Source organism: Rhinopithecus bieti, unplaced genomic scaffold (assembly GCF_001698545.2).
Source record: "Rhinopithecus bieti isolate Rb0 unplaced genomic scaffold, ASM169854v2 scaffold_22548, whole genome shotgun sequence".
In the NCBI taxonomy this organism is placed as follows: Eukaryota; Metazoa; Chordata; class Mammalia; order Primates; family Cercopithecidae; genus Rhinopithecus; species Rhinopithecus bieti.
The window spans coordinates 897201-912195 of NW_016810469.1; positions in this window are offsets into that span (position 1 = coordinate 897201).

Genomic DNA, 14995 nt, shown 5'->3' on the forward strand with positions numbered 1-14995 from the left:
ATATATATATATATTTTTTTTTTTTTTTTTAACATCCTTCCCATTGTGGAAGTTGTGGATCTGAGGAACAAAATGATGTAATGTTAATCGGAATCTAAATGTGACACAAACAACGTGCCAGCAATACCTGCTTGTGAAATAATGTTCTGAGCCCACAGTGTTCCTGGGTGTGTGAGTTTATATCAAGTGAAAAGACTGCTTAATTGACATTAAAGTTTTGAAATGTAAAGCTTCATTTGGTCTCTTGGGTAAAATTTCCAGTGTATTTATCAAATAGGACACAATTCTAAAAACAGTTGATTTGTTCACATTTACTCTAAAGTGAATTAATCCAGTCAGCAATAGTTGCATAAGTTTATGCAGTTGGTTTACAGCTAAGTTAGAAAGGGAGCAATAGCTGGGTGTGGTGGTATGTGCCTGTAGTCCCAGCTACTTGGGAGGCTGAGGCAGAAGGATCACTTGAGCGCAGGAGTTCGAGACCAGTCTGGGTGATAATAGTGACACCTCATCTTTAAAAAACAAGTAAAACAGAGAAATAATTTGGAGATGGGCTGCACCTTGTGGAAGAGATGACAGTTGAGGTATACCTTAGAAAATAGGTTGATTTGGAATCAGTAGTAAAGGAGGACATCATGCCAGACTGAGCAGTCCAGGGACTAGCAGGACTGCAGTGGACTGTGGATAAGACCCTACAAATTAAGTTGTTTACCTCAAGGCCCATGGCACGTCAGTGGTAAACCTGGGATGAGAAATCACCTTAGTCCTGGCTCAGTGATCTTCCTGCTGGACTGTTCCTGCCAGCAGAGCTTAGCAGAGAGATTTAAGGAAGGAAAAGACAACTGATTAATTAGGCTGCCCAATTCATAACTAGGGGGTTCAAGAAAATCACAGGAGGCGAGACTTTCTGCAGTAGAGAGTAGCTTAGGCAAATCCTCACCTCATCAAGTCATAGCTAGAGCTACTTGGAAATCATCATCTTGGTCCATAAAAATGGAAAAATATTCAGTAATTGGATGCCAAAGAACATGTAAACTGAGACTTCAATAATGAAATTGGCCAATATTGAGCACTTTCTATGTACCAGGCAGAGTCCTCAGCAATTTTTTTTTTTTTTTTTTTTTTGAGACAGAGTCTCGCTCTGTCGCCCAGGCTGGAGTGCAGTGGCGCGATCTCGGCTCACTGCAAGCTCCGCCTCCTCGGTTCACGCTGTTCTCCTGCCTCAGCTTCCCAAGTAGCTGGGACTACAGGTGCCCGCCACCACACCTGGCTAGTTTTTTGTATTTTTAGTAGAGATGGGGTTTCACTGTGTTAGCCAGGATGGTCTCGATCTCCTGACCTCATGATCTGCCCGCCTCAGCCTCCCAAAGTGCTGGGATTACAGGCATGAGCCACCACGCCCAGCAGTCCTAGGCATTTTACATGTGTCCTACTTCATACGTGAACTCATTGAATCCTCACAACCCAACAAGGCAGACTTCAACTGTTGTTCCATTTTGCAGATGAGAAAAACTGAGGCACAGGAACATTATGGTCACAGTGGTAGGTATGACTGGAATTTAGACCCAGTCACTATGGTTCCAGATGCCACATTCTTTTTTTTTTTTTTTTTTTCGCTCTGTCACAACCAGGCTGGAGTGCAGTGGTGCACTCCCCACTCGCTGCAACCTCCGCCTCCCGGGTTCAAGTGAGTCTCGTGCCTCAGCCTCCCAAGTGGCTGGGATTACAGGTATGCACCAACACACCCAGCTAATTTTTGTGTTTTTAGTAAAGACAGGGTTTCACCATGTTGGCCAGGCTGGTCTCAAACTCCTGGCCTCAAGTGATCCATCCGCCTCGGCCTCCCAAAGTGCTGGGATTACAGGCGTGAGCCACTGCGTCCGGTCCAGGTGCCACATTGTTAACCACTGTAATGTGCTGGCTCTCATAGTCTTGAGATGTCTAAGGACTGGCCCTCACACAGCAGTAACAGCAACAGCCACTGACACGGTGCTAGATAGGAGATGCACAGGGATTGTGAAAGCACAGAGAAGTAGGGTTTAGCAAAGCCTTGGGAACCAGGGAAGAATGAGCAGTTAGCCAGAAGAGGCCAGCTGGGATGAGTAAAGAAAAGTATGTTTTTAGGCAGAGAGAAGACACTTAGAGATGCCTGAGGTGGTAAACTAATTAGACTTTGGAAGAACTTGAAATTCAGTACAGGAGTTGGAGTGAGTGACCCGCCTGGGTGACATGATGATACCCCTCAGGTTTCTAATAATGATGGACTGAATTACGTTTGATGAACCTTCCTGCTCAAAACAGCTAAAACTTGGAGATAAAATAAAAACAAAAAACTTCTTTTTTTTTTTCGCCTAGCCTGGCTGGAGTGCAGTGGCGTGATCTTCCCTCACTGCAGCCTCCGCCTTCCAGGCTTAAGTGATTCTCCTGCCTCAGCCTCCTGAGTAGCTAGAATTACAGGTACTGGCTACCACGCCCAGCTAATTTTTGTATTTTTAGTAGAGGCGGGGTTTCACCATGTTGGCCAGGCTGGTCTTGAACTCCTGACCTCAGGTGATTGGCCTGCCTCAGCCTCCCAAAGTGCTGGGGTGAGTCACTACACCCAGCCAAAACAAAAAGTTTCTTACAAGCATCCAAAAGTTGAAAATTAGTAAAAGTAATCAGGTCAAAAGTGAGGTAAACAAGAATTCAGAGAGAAATGGAGCATAAATTCCTGGAAACCACATTTGATCTAAAGGCAAGCCATATTTGATTCTAGCAAATCGGACCTTATTCTACGTTGAACGGGGCAGAAATCAAAACCCAAAGCCCAGGTACAGTGGGGAGTTTGGTAGATTTTTCCCACAAAAATAAATAAATAATAAACTGGCATGCCAAAGAACTACACCTTGCAGAGTTGAAAGAGTGGTTCAGAAATTGAATCTTCCCAGTCTTCCCAGGGATTTGCAGCCTGGGAGTTCAGGAAAAAACAAGCCTTGACCCTGTACTATTAGTGTCTCCCAGGTTGTCTGGTAGAAATTGTCAACTTATATCTTGTTGCTCAGGCTGGAGTGCAATGGCACGATTTCGGCTCACTGCAACCTCCGCCTCCCCTGTTCAAGTGATTCTCCTGCCTCGGCCTCCTAAGTAGCTGGGGTTACAAGTGTCCGCCACCACGTCCAGCTAATTTTTTGTATTTTTAGTAGAGACAGGGTTTCACTCTGTTGGCCTGGCTGGTCTTGAACTCCTGACCTCAGGTGATCCACCTGTCTCGACCTCCCAAAGTGCTAAGATTACAGGTGTAAGCCACTGCACCCGGCTGAGAAAGACTTTCTATAAGAAATTTATTTGAGAATAGAGCAATGAAACAATACCATGCCATAGTAAACTATGTGGATATTCTGAGAGGTAAAGGAAGACACTGGGGTTTAAAGGAAAAAATGAGGAGGGTTACATAATTGTTTTGAAATAATTATCCTTGGCTGGGTGCGGTGGCTCATGCCTGTAATCCCAGCACTTTGGGAGGCCGAGGCGGGTGGATCATGAGGTCAGGAGTTCGAGACCAGCCTGGCCAAGATGGTGAAACCCCGTCTCTACTAAAAAAAAAACAAAAACAAAAACAAAAAAATTAGCCTGGCGCGGTGGTGGGCGCCTGTAATCCCAGCTACCTGGGAGGCTGAGGCAGGAGAATCGCTTGAATCCAGGAGGCGGAGTCTGCAGTGAGCCGAGATCATGCCACTGCACTCTAGCCTGGGCTACAGAGCAAGACTCTTGTCTCAAAAAAAAAAAGAATTATCCTTGATTCCATCCTGGGATGCTAGTCCCAGGTTGGACAGGCAGTTGCTAGGCAAATGTCCTTGCAGAGGTATTTTCTGTGTAAGGTTGTAACGGTCTTTGTGTAAGGCTGTGGTTTTCTTTTCTGTTTTTTCTTTTTTTTTTTTTGAGATGGAGTTTTGCTTTTGTTGCCCAGGCTAGAGTGCAATAGCATGATCTCGGCTCACTGCAACCTCCACCTCCCAGGTTCAAGTGATTCTCCTGCCTCAGCCTTCCAAGTAGCTGGGATTACAGTCGCAGGCCACCACACCTGGCTAATTTTTTGTATGTTTAGTAGAGATAGGGTTTCACCACATTAACCAGGCTGGTCTTGAACTCCTGACCTCAGGTGATCCACCTGCCTTGGCCTCCCAAAGTGCCGAGATTATAGGCGTGAGCCACCGCATTAGCAACTCCATTTTGATTCTGACATCTTTCACATTTCCGCCTTTTGATCAAGATCTTTTTCTGAAAGCGTCACTTGTCAGTCATCCTGTAGTTGGATTTGATGTCTCCCGATGCTAGAATGGACCTGTCCAGGTCGCTGGTCTCGTCCCACATTCGGAGGAGTGATTAGTGACTGTCAGTCAGGTCAGAATACTTATAGCCACATTTGAGCAAGGGGGATTTGAAGGGAGTGGTGCTCAGGATAAATCTACCTGGAGTCCATTATTAAGTTGAACTTTCTGTGTTTGGTAGTCTTATCATCTCAAAGTGCTGGGCCAGGATTATTTTGTTAGAAGTTGTACTTCTGCAAAATTTAACAACAGATACAAAGTTTAAGAGGGAAAATACATAGTAAAATTAATAGTAATATGACAATTCCAGTTTACATAATGGTTTTGAGCCATGAATCTAGCTTATAGAAAACCAATTCATTTATTATATTTATTTATTTATTTTGAGATGGAGTCTTGCTCTGTTGCCCAGAGCGATCTCAGCTCTCCACAACCTCTGCCTCCCGGGTTCAAGTGATTCTCCTGCCTCAGCCTCCCGAGTAGCTGGGATTACAGGCGCCTGCCACCATGCCTGGCAAATTTTTGTATTTTTAGTAGAGATGAGATTTCACCATATTGGCTAGGCTGGTCTTGAACTCCTGACCTCGTGATCCGCCCACCTTGGCCTCCCAAAGTACTGGGATTACAAGTGTGAGCCACCACACCTAGCCGATTTATTATGTTTTTGAGACAGGATCTCTCTCTGTCACCCAGGCTGGAGTGCAGTGGCACAACACCACTCACTGCAGCCTCGATCTCCTGAGCTCACGTCATCTGTACACCTCGGCCTCCCAAGTAGCTGGGACTACAGGTACACACCACTTTGCCTGGCTAAGTTTTTAAATTTTTGTAGAGATGGGGTCTCCCTGTGCTGACAGGGATGGTCTCGAACTCCTAGGCTCAAGTGATCTCCTGCCTCAGCCTCCCAAAGTGCTGGGATTACAAGTGGGCCACCACCCCTTTCCTCTTTTTTTGGTTTTTAGACAGGATCTTGCTTTGTCACCCAGGCTAGAGTGCAGTGTTGCGATCTTGGCTCATTGCAGCCTTGACCTGTTGGGCTCAAACAATCCTCCCACCTCAGCTGTAACTGTCAGCCTGTTTTTTTGTTTTTTTGTTTTTTTTTCTGTAGAGACAAGGTCTCACTATGTTGCCCAGGCTGGCCTTCTGAACTTCTAAGCTCAAGTGATCCTCCTGCCTCAGTCTCCCAAAGTGCTGGGATTACAGGCATCAACCACTGTGCCTAACCTTAAACAATTTGTTTTAGAGATTGAGTCTCACTGTGTTGCCCATGCTAGAGTACAGTGGCACTATCATAGTTCACTGCAGCCTCAAACTCCTGGGCTCAAGTGGTCCTCCTGCCTCAGCCTCCTGTGTAGCTGCGACTACAAGCACACTACCATCCCTGGCAATTTTTTTTTTTTTTTTTTGAGATGGGGTCTGACTCTGTGGCCCAGGCTGGAGTGCAGTGGTGCGATCTTGGCTCACTACAAGCTCTGCCTCTCGGGTTCACGCCATTCTTCTGCCTCAGCCTCCAGAGTAGCTGGAACTACAGTCGCCCGCCACCACGCCCGGCTAATTTTTTGTATTTTTAGTAGAGACGGGGTTTCACCATGTTAGCCAGGATGATCTCGATCTCCTGACCTCGTGATTCGCCCACCTTGGCCCCCCGAAGTGCTAGGATTACAGATGTGAGCCACCACGCCCGGCCTTGTAATTAATTTTTTGTTTTGCTTGAATCTTGTTAATCAATTTCATGAACCCATCAATTTCTTTGTTAGTGTTCTGGAAATTTGTGTTTAGTCCATTTTTTTTTTGTTTTCGTTTTTGTTTTTTGTTTTCTTTTTTTTTTTTTTTTAGATGGAATCTTGCTCTGTCGCTCAGGCTGGAGTGCAATGACGTGATCTCAGCTTACTGCAACCTCCACCTCCCGGGTTCAAGCAATTCTCCTGCCTCAGCCTCCTGGGATTACAGGTGTGCTCCAACACGCCCAGCTCATTTTTTTGTATTTTTAGTAGAGATGGAGTTTTACCATGTTGGTCAGGCTGGTCTCGAACTCCTGACCTTTTGATTCGCTCACCTCAGCCTCCCAAAGTGCTGGGATTACAGGTGCGAGCCACCGTGCCCGGCCGAGTTCACTGATCTTAAAGTTATCAGAACTCTGTGTTCGAGAGTACTTGTAGGCTGGATGTAGTGACTCATGCCTGTAATCTCACCTTTGGGATGCTGAGGTGAGAGGATCACTTGAGGCCAGGAGTTCAAAACAAGCCTGAGCAACAAAGTGAGACTCCATCTCTACAAAAAAATTTAAAAATTAGCCGGGCATGGTGGCCCTTGTCTGTGGTCCCAACTATTTGGGAGGCTGAAGCAGGAGGATTGCCTGAACCCAGGAGGTCAAGGCTGCATTGAGTCATGATAATGTCACTGCACTCCGGCCTGGGTGACAAAGCAAGAGCCTGTCTCAAAAGTAAAAAAAAAAAAAAAAAAAAAAGAGGCCATGTGCTATGGCTCCTTTGGCTCAGGCCTGTAATCTCAGCACTTTGGGAGGCCGAGGTGAGCGGATAACCTGAGGTCAGGAGTTTGAGAACAACCTGGCCAACGTAGTGAAACCCTGTCTCTACTAAAAATATAAAAATTAGCTGGTTATGGTGGTGGGTGCCTGTAATTTCAGCTACTTGGGAGGCTGAGGCAGGAGAATCGCTTGAACATGGGACGTATAGGTTGCAGTGAGCTGAGATCATGCCACTGCACTCCAGCCTGGGAAACAAGAGCGAAAGTCCGTCTCAAAAACAAAAACAAAGGCTGGGCGCGGTGGCTCATGCATGTAATCCCAGCAGTTTGGGAGGCCTAAGCAGGCAGATCACCTACAGTTGGGAGTTCGAGACGAGCCTGACCAACATGGAGAAACCCTGTCTCTACTAAAAATACAAAATTAGCTGGGTGTGGTGGCTCATGCCTATAATCAGGCAGGAGAATCACTTGAACCCAGGAGGCAGAGCTTGCGGTAAACCAAGATTACGCCATTGTACTCCAGCCTGGGCAACAAGAGCGAAACTCTATCTCAAAAAAAAAAAAGAAAGACTTGTGAGAGTCTCTTCCACGAAAAGCAATCTCGGTCTTGGTCTATAGTTGATTACAAATGCTTTTGGAGAAGAATTCAAAACAACAGCTGTGAATAAGAACAACTTAGAGTAGTCTTGGTTAAAATCTGATGAAAGTTCCCAGTTGGCAGGAAAATGCAGTTATGATTTTTACAAGCAGCATTTAAGATAACAGCCAGAACCATGAATGACAACATCACGTGAGGATTATCAGACTTTTATAAATGTTATATAATCTTTAGAACACTCACATTAATAACATACCCATACAAATATAACTTTAGATAAAGTTTAACATGACAAAATTATAACTGATGACGTTAGATTTATATGAATTTACATACTTTTGAAACACTGATATCAATAATATGCTTATAAATTTAACTTAAAGAAGATTCAGGTTGCTCTGCCTATGTAGTAGCCATTCTTTTATTCCAAAAAAAAAAAGATCCAGCATCACTTATTTGACAATTCCTCCCATGAAATTAACCAAATAAATCTAATCATTTATTATTTGTACAAGTTGAGAGTTACATTCTTTGAGGTTCTCCAGGGGCCCAACTGGAAAATCCCAAAGTTAATCCGACATCAGAAAAACTTAATCTAAGATTTTGATACTAAAAAAGCCTGCCAAAGATGTCAAAAGGTTAAAAATAATCAAAACAGAATCACAGGTCACTGTAAAATAATACTCACTTAACCATAGTGAAAATCAAAATATTTCAAAAGCAATACAGAAGTTACATGGATAAAAAAACCTTAACCCTTTTAAAGCTCAGTTTTCCAAAGTAATCAAAAACCTAATAAAGACAATGCAGGGGCTGGGTGCAGTGGCTCACACCTGTAATCCCAGCACTTTTGGAGGCCAAGGTGGGTGGATCACTTGAGGCCAGGAGTTTGAGACCAGCCTGGCCAACATGGCAAAAACCCGTCTCTACTTAAAAAAAAATACAAAAATTATCCCAGCTACTTTGGAAGCTGTGGCAGGAGAATTGCTTGAACCCTGGAGGCGGAGGTCGCAGTAAGCCAAGATTGCACCACTGAACTCCAGTCTGGGTGACAGAGCGAGACTTCATCTCAAAAAAAGAAAAAAGGCAATGCAGGAATTATCTTGATAAAATGTAACGTCTTTTTTTTTTTTTTTTTTTTTTTTTTTTTTTTAGGCCAGTTACCAGAAAGGTAAAGAAAAACTTCCTGCGGTGGAAATACTTTTCCATATGTCCATATGGGAAGCCCATTTAGGTACCCTGAAAGTCAAACCTGATGGAAAAGGCACTTGAATTTAATTAGGCACAGGAAGAATGAGTCCAGTGTTTTAAGTGTACATTATTTTATTAGAGGAATGTATATGAGAGGAAGGTAAGCTAGAAAAGTAATACCGTAAGCAGGAGAGTACAGGGCTCTTAGTAACAGCGTGGGACATTTCCTGGTTACATGGAACAATTCAGACACATCAAGAAAAGCCAAGAGTACAGAATCCAGTTAAACCGTAAGAAACCCTGCTTTTCTAGACCTTCAAGAGAAACATTTCAACATCAGACCATAACAGCAGACTTAGGAGAAAAAAAAGTTACAGGAATTGACAGGTTGAAGGAGACTGTTAGCACCTCAGCCAAGCGTAAAGCTATACCTTTGCAAGTTGAGAAAAACAGAAGGCAGTGATATATGACCTGAAAAGCACATGCAGTATGGTACAGCAAACGTTGAGCTTCTGAAATTTAAATCTGAGAAGTCTAAAAAGGCAAAATTTTACCTAACACAGCTGGGTGTGGTGGCTCACACCTGTAGTCCTAGCTACTTAGGAGACTGACGTGGGAGGATTGCTTGAGCCCAGGAGTTCAAGGCTGCAGCGAGCTATGATTGTGCCACTGCATTTCGGCCTGGGCAACAGAACAAGACCAATCTCTAAATAAATAAATAAGTAAATAAAGTACATATATATGTATAAAGAAATAAAATTATCAATCAGAATGAAAAAGACAGCATTTTTTTTTTTTTTTTTTTTTGGTTCTTTTCTCAGTAGACACAGGGTCTTGCTATGTCACCCAGGCTGGTCATAAGCAAAGACAGCATTTTCAATCTGAAACTAGGGAAATTAATTTTTAAATTTATTTAATTAATTATTTAAAAAATTTTTTTTTTGAGATGGAGTTTTGGTCTTGTCGCCCAGGCTGGAGTACAGCTGTGTGATCTCAGCTCACGGCAACCTCTACCTCCCACGTTCAAGCGATTCTCCTGCCTCAGCCTCCCAAATAACTGGGAATTCAGGCGCCCACCACCACGCCTGGCTAATTTTTTTTGTATTTTTAGTAGAGACAGGGTTTCATCATGTTGGCCAGGCTGGTCTCCAATTCCTGACCTCAAGAGATCCACCTGCCTCAGCCTCTCGAAGTGCTGGAATCACAGGCATGAGCCACTGCCCCCAGCCTATTTATTTATTTTTTTGAGACGGAGTCTCGCCCTGTCACCCAGGCTGGAGTGCAGTGGCGTGATCTCGGCTCACTGTAATCCCTGCCTCCCAGGTTCAAGCACCTCCTGTCTCAGTCTCCCGAGTAGCTGGGAATCCAGGCGCCCACCACCACGCCCGGTCAATTTTTGTATTGTTAATAGAGAGGGGGTTTCACCCATATTGGTGAGGCTGGTCTTGAATTCCTGACCTCAGGTGATCCACACGCCTCAGTCTCCCAAAGTGCTGGGATTACAGGTATGAGCCACTGCGCCCGGCCTATTTATTTTTTTGCGATAGGGTCTTGCTCTGTCACCCAGGCTGGAGTGCAGTGGTGCAACCATGGTTCATGGCAACCCCCGCCTCCCAGGCTCAAGTGATCCTCCTACCTGAGCCTCCCAAGTTACTGGTACTACAGGGGTGTACCACCACACTCAACTAATTTCTTCATGTTTCATAAAGACAGGGTCTTCCTGTGTTCCCAGGGCTGGTCTTGAACTACTGGGCTCAAGCGATACTCCCAAAGTGCTGGGATTACAGGTGTGAGCCACCACAGCTGGCCTGAGAAATTAATTAGATGTAAGGAAGAAATAGAAACTCTATAGTTTAGGAGATGGCTGTTGTAGAACTAGATTTCAGAGTTAAAAATCAAAAGTTCTTGCTATTTTACCAAGAGTAAATTAAATCAGTACTTTAAGAAAATCTTGTTGTTTCAACATAGGGGACCAAATTTTTTTTTTTTTTTTTTTTTTTTTTTTTTTTTTTTTTTTTTTTTTTGAGGCGGGAGTCTCCCTCTGTCACCCGGACTGGAGTGCGTGGCCGGCATTTCAGGCTCCTGCAAGGCTCCGGCCCTCCGGGGTTTAGCCCATTCTCCTGCTCGCCTCCCCGAGCTTAGCTGGGACTCAGAGCGCTCCGGCCACCTCGCCCGGCTTGTTTTTGTATTTTTAGTTGAGACGGAGGTTTCCCGTGTTAGCCAGGCATGGTCTCGATTTCCTGCCTCGTGATCCCGCCGTCTCGACCTCCCAAGTGCTTGGGACTTCGGTTGAGCCACCGCACCGGCCCCAAATTTTTTTAGTTTTGTATTAATATATTTTTTGATTCGTGACCTTTGATCTGGCGCTGGGTGCGAGTGGGCTCACACCTGTATCCCAACTTTGGGAGGAGATGAGGCGGTGTGGATTCTGGAGCTCAGGAGTTCGAGATAGCTGCCCATGGCGAAACCCCATCTTTAATAAAAGTACAAAAATTGCAGCGCATAGGTGGTGGGTGCCTGGATTCCCAGCTCTTGGGCGAGCTGAGGCATAGTGGGAGAATCACCTTTAACACGGGTAGGTGGAGGTTGCGTGGCCAGTAGTACCATTGCACTCTGATTGGGTGAACAGAGCAAGACTCCACCTAAAAAAAAAAAAAAAAAGGAAAAGCTCAATCTTTTTTTTTTTTTTCTTCCCCTACGGACTGGTATTCGGACTCGTGGCCTCAATAATGTTCCCACCTTATCCTCCAAGTAGCTGAATTACACCCTAAGACTGGTTGAATTGGATAGAAAAGAAAAAAAAAAAAAGTACCCTTGAATTAGTAACAAATCTATCCGTTGCTGGTCTGGTTTGCTTGAGTAGCTGGGCATGGTGGCGCGTACCTGTAGTTCCAGCTACTAGGGAGGCTGAGGCAGGAGAATCACTCGAACCCAGGAGGCAGAGGTTGCAGTGAGCCGAGATCGCGCCACTGCACTCCATCCAGCCTGGCGACAGAGCGAGACTCCATCTCAAAAAAAAAAAAAAAAAAGTAGGCAGAAAAAAATTGAGAGAAAAAACTTAGAAGATTCTCTATGTTAACTCTATAGTTGTAGGTTTTTCAAATAATGACCATCTGAGCTCTGAATTTTCCTTCCTGTAATTGCCCAATCATTTAAAAATGTGAGTAAGAACAAGCCATAATATATAGCCAGCTGGAGTTCCTGAAAACCTAGCTTGCTTTAATATTTTAGAATCTCATTTCATTTCTTATTAATCTCTGGAGAGCAAAGAAAATCCTGTAAATCCTGTCAGGCATTATCAGAAGTTTAGACCAGTGTTTTACATGGTGGCAACTGCCCCAGTGGCTTTTCTTTCTTTTCTTTTCTTTTTTCTTTTTTTTTTTTTTTGGCACAAGGTCTCAGTTGCCTAGGATGGATTGTAGGGGTGTAATTATAGCTCACTGCGGTCTCTAACTTCTGGGTCAAGCAATCCTCCTGCCTCAGCCTCCTAAGTAGCTAGGATTACAGGTGTGTGGCACCATTCCCAGCTAATTTTTTAAAAATTTTGGCCAGGTGCAGTGTCTCATGCCTGTAATCCCAGCATTTTGGGAGGCTGAGGTAGGTGGATTACTTGAGGTCAGGAGTTTGAGACTAGCCTGGTCAATATGGTGCAACCCTGTCTCTACAAAATACAAAAATTAGCCAGGCATGGTGGTGTGTACTTGTAATCTCAGCTGCTTTGGAGGCTGAGGCAGGAGAATTGCTTGAACCCGGGAGGCAGAGGTTGCAGTGAGCTGAGGTCGTGCTACTGCACTCCAGCCTGGGCAACAGATCAAGACTCCATTTCAAAAAAAAAAAAAATTTTTTTTTTTGAAAAAAATGGGAGATGGGATCTTGCTTTGTTGCCCAGTTTGGTCTTGAGCTTCTGGCCTCAAGCTATCCTCTTGTCTTAGCCTCCGAAAGTGCCAGGATTACAGGCATCATCTGCCATGCCTGGCCCAAAGTAACTTTTTGTTTTATTTTATTTATTTATTTGAGACTGAGTTTCACTCTTATTGCCCAGGCTGGAGTACAATGGCACAATCTTGGCTCACTGCAACCTCCACCTCCCAAGTTCAAGTGATTCTCTTGCCTCAGCCTCCTGAGTAGCTGGGATTACAGGTGTGTGCCACCAGGCCTGGCTAATTTTTGTATTTGGAAGAGACAGGGTTTTACCATAGTGATCAGGCTGGTCTCGAACTCCTGACCTCAAGTGATCCACCTGCCTTGGCCTCCCAAAGTGCTGGGATTATAGGAGTGAGCCACCGCGCCCAGCCTATTTTTTTTTTTTTTTAAGAAAGTGAAAAAATAAAAGAATGGCTACTCCATAGGCAGGACACCCCCTTTTAATTGGCCATCCGGTAACCACCATCCAGAATGTTTATTTTTGCCACCAGAAGATTTTCAGAAGCAAGCAAAGGACAAGAGTCAAAATCAAATCAAAAGAAACCAAGATAAGTGTATTCACAAAAATGTTAACCTAGGCTGGAAGATCAAACAAAATATCAGATTAGGTGCACAAACCAGAAAAGATACGCCTCACAGACAGAAGGTAAATTTCTGTAGAAACCAAGATTAATCAATTCAGAAAGACACTTGTCTTTATATCAGAAAGGACTTACCAGAAAAGATAAAAAGGTCTTTTATCATCCCAGGAGGAACCTATGGTCCAAAACGGATCCTAAACCATGTCAAAAGTCTGTACCACAGGAAAGAGACTCAGCCTGAGAGAAGGGTAGAAAAGGTGCGCTATTGAAGCAGAGATCTCAAAGAGTTCAAATGTATACTGCATACCAGTTCCAAAGATTGCTGATTCCTTCCTGTAGTGATACTGTTCAGATCTCACTTTCGACACCATATATGTCAACTTAAATAAAAAACAGAGACACGCTTTCTAAAGGAAAAGATGTTTATTTGTGAATAGAGCATTGAAATGGGAATATGCATGCTACAAGTAGCCGATGTGTGTATTTAGGGAGGTAATGAAAAACAAACCTTTTTTTTTGTTTTGCTTTGTTTTGTTTTGTTTTTTTGAGGTTAAGAGTGAGGTTTTTCTTCTTCTTTTTTTTTTATGATGGAGTCTCACTCTTTCTCCCAGGCTGGAGTCCAGAGGCATGATCAGCTCACTGCAACCTCCACCTCCTAGGTTCAAGCGATTCCCCCGCTTCAGCCTCCCAAGTAGCTGGGACTACAGGCACACGCCACTACGCCCAGCTAATTTTTGTATTTTTAGTAGAGGTGGTGTTTCACCATGTTGGCCAGGCTCGTCTCAAACTCCTGACCTCAGGTGATTCAAGTGATTCACCCGCCTCAGCCTCCCAAAGTGTTGGGATAACAGGCGTGAGCCACTGAGCCTCGCCTTTTTTTTTTTTTTTTTTTTTTTTTTGACAGAGTCTTGCTCTGTCGCCTGGGCTGGAGTGCAGTGGCGTGATCTTGGCTCACTGCAACCTCTGCCTCCCAGGTTCCAAGGATTCTCCTGCCTCAGGCTCCTGAGTAGCTGGGATTACAGGCACGTACCCCCACGCCAGGATAAGTTTTGTTTTTTTAGTGGAGACGGGGGTCTCACCATGTCAGCCAACCTGATCTCGAACTCCTGACCTCATGATCTGCCCACCTTGGCCTCCCAAAGTGCTGGGATTACAGGCATGAACCACTGTGCCTGGCCAACAGCGGAGGTTTCATAGGTGAAAGAAAGAGATAAGCTCCCTCCTGCAGAGAGGGGTCCCAAACAGGGCTTCCTGACAAATCTTTTTAAAGGAAAAAATAATAATTACATAATGGTTTTGAAACAGTTATCCTGGTTACAAACATCAATAACGAAGGTGATGCCAGTCTGAGGTCAGACAGGAAGTTAGTTGCTGGGCAGATTTTTTTGCAGAAATATTTTTCTGTGTGGAAGACTACAATGTCCACTGTGCTACACTGTAGTTTTCGTAGACTATTTTTTATTATCAGGCATACAAGTGTGAAAACCCTGTCTTCATAGTCATCCCTGGCTCTACTCGTCAGGGTTTTCTTAACATTTGTGACTCCATTTTGATTCTGACAACTTTCACAACATTAATACATTTACTTTCTTGAGGAAGATATATATATATATCTTTCTGGCCAGGCATGGTGGCTCACATCTGTAATCCCAGCACTTTGGGAGGCCAAGGTGGGCGGATCACCTGCATTCGGGAGTTTGAGACCAGCCTGACCAACATGGAGAAATCTTGTCTCTACTAAAAATACAAAATTAGCCGGGCATGGTGCCACATATGCCTGTAATCCCAGCTACTTGGGAGGCTGAGGCAGGAGAATCACTTGAACCCAGGAGGTGGAGTTTGCAGTGAGCCGAGATCAAGCCATTTCACTCCAGCCTGGGCAACAAGAGCAAAACTCTGTCTCAAAAAAA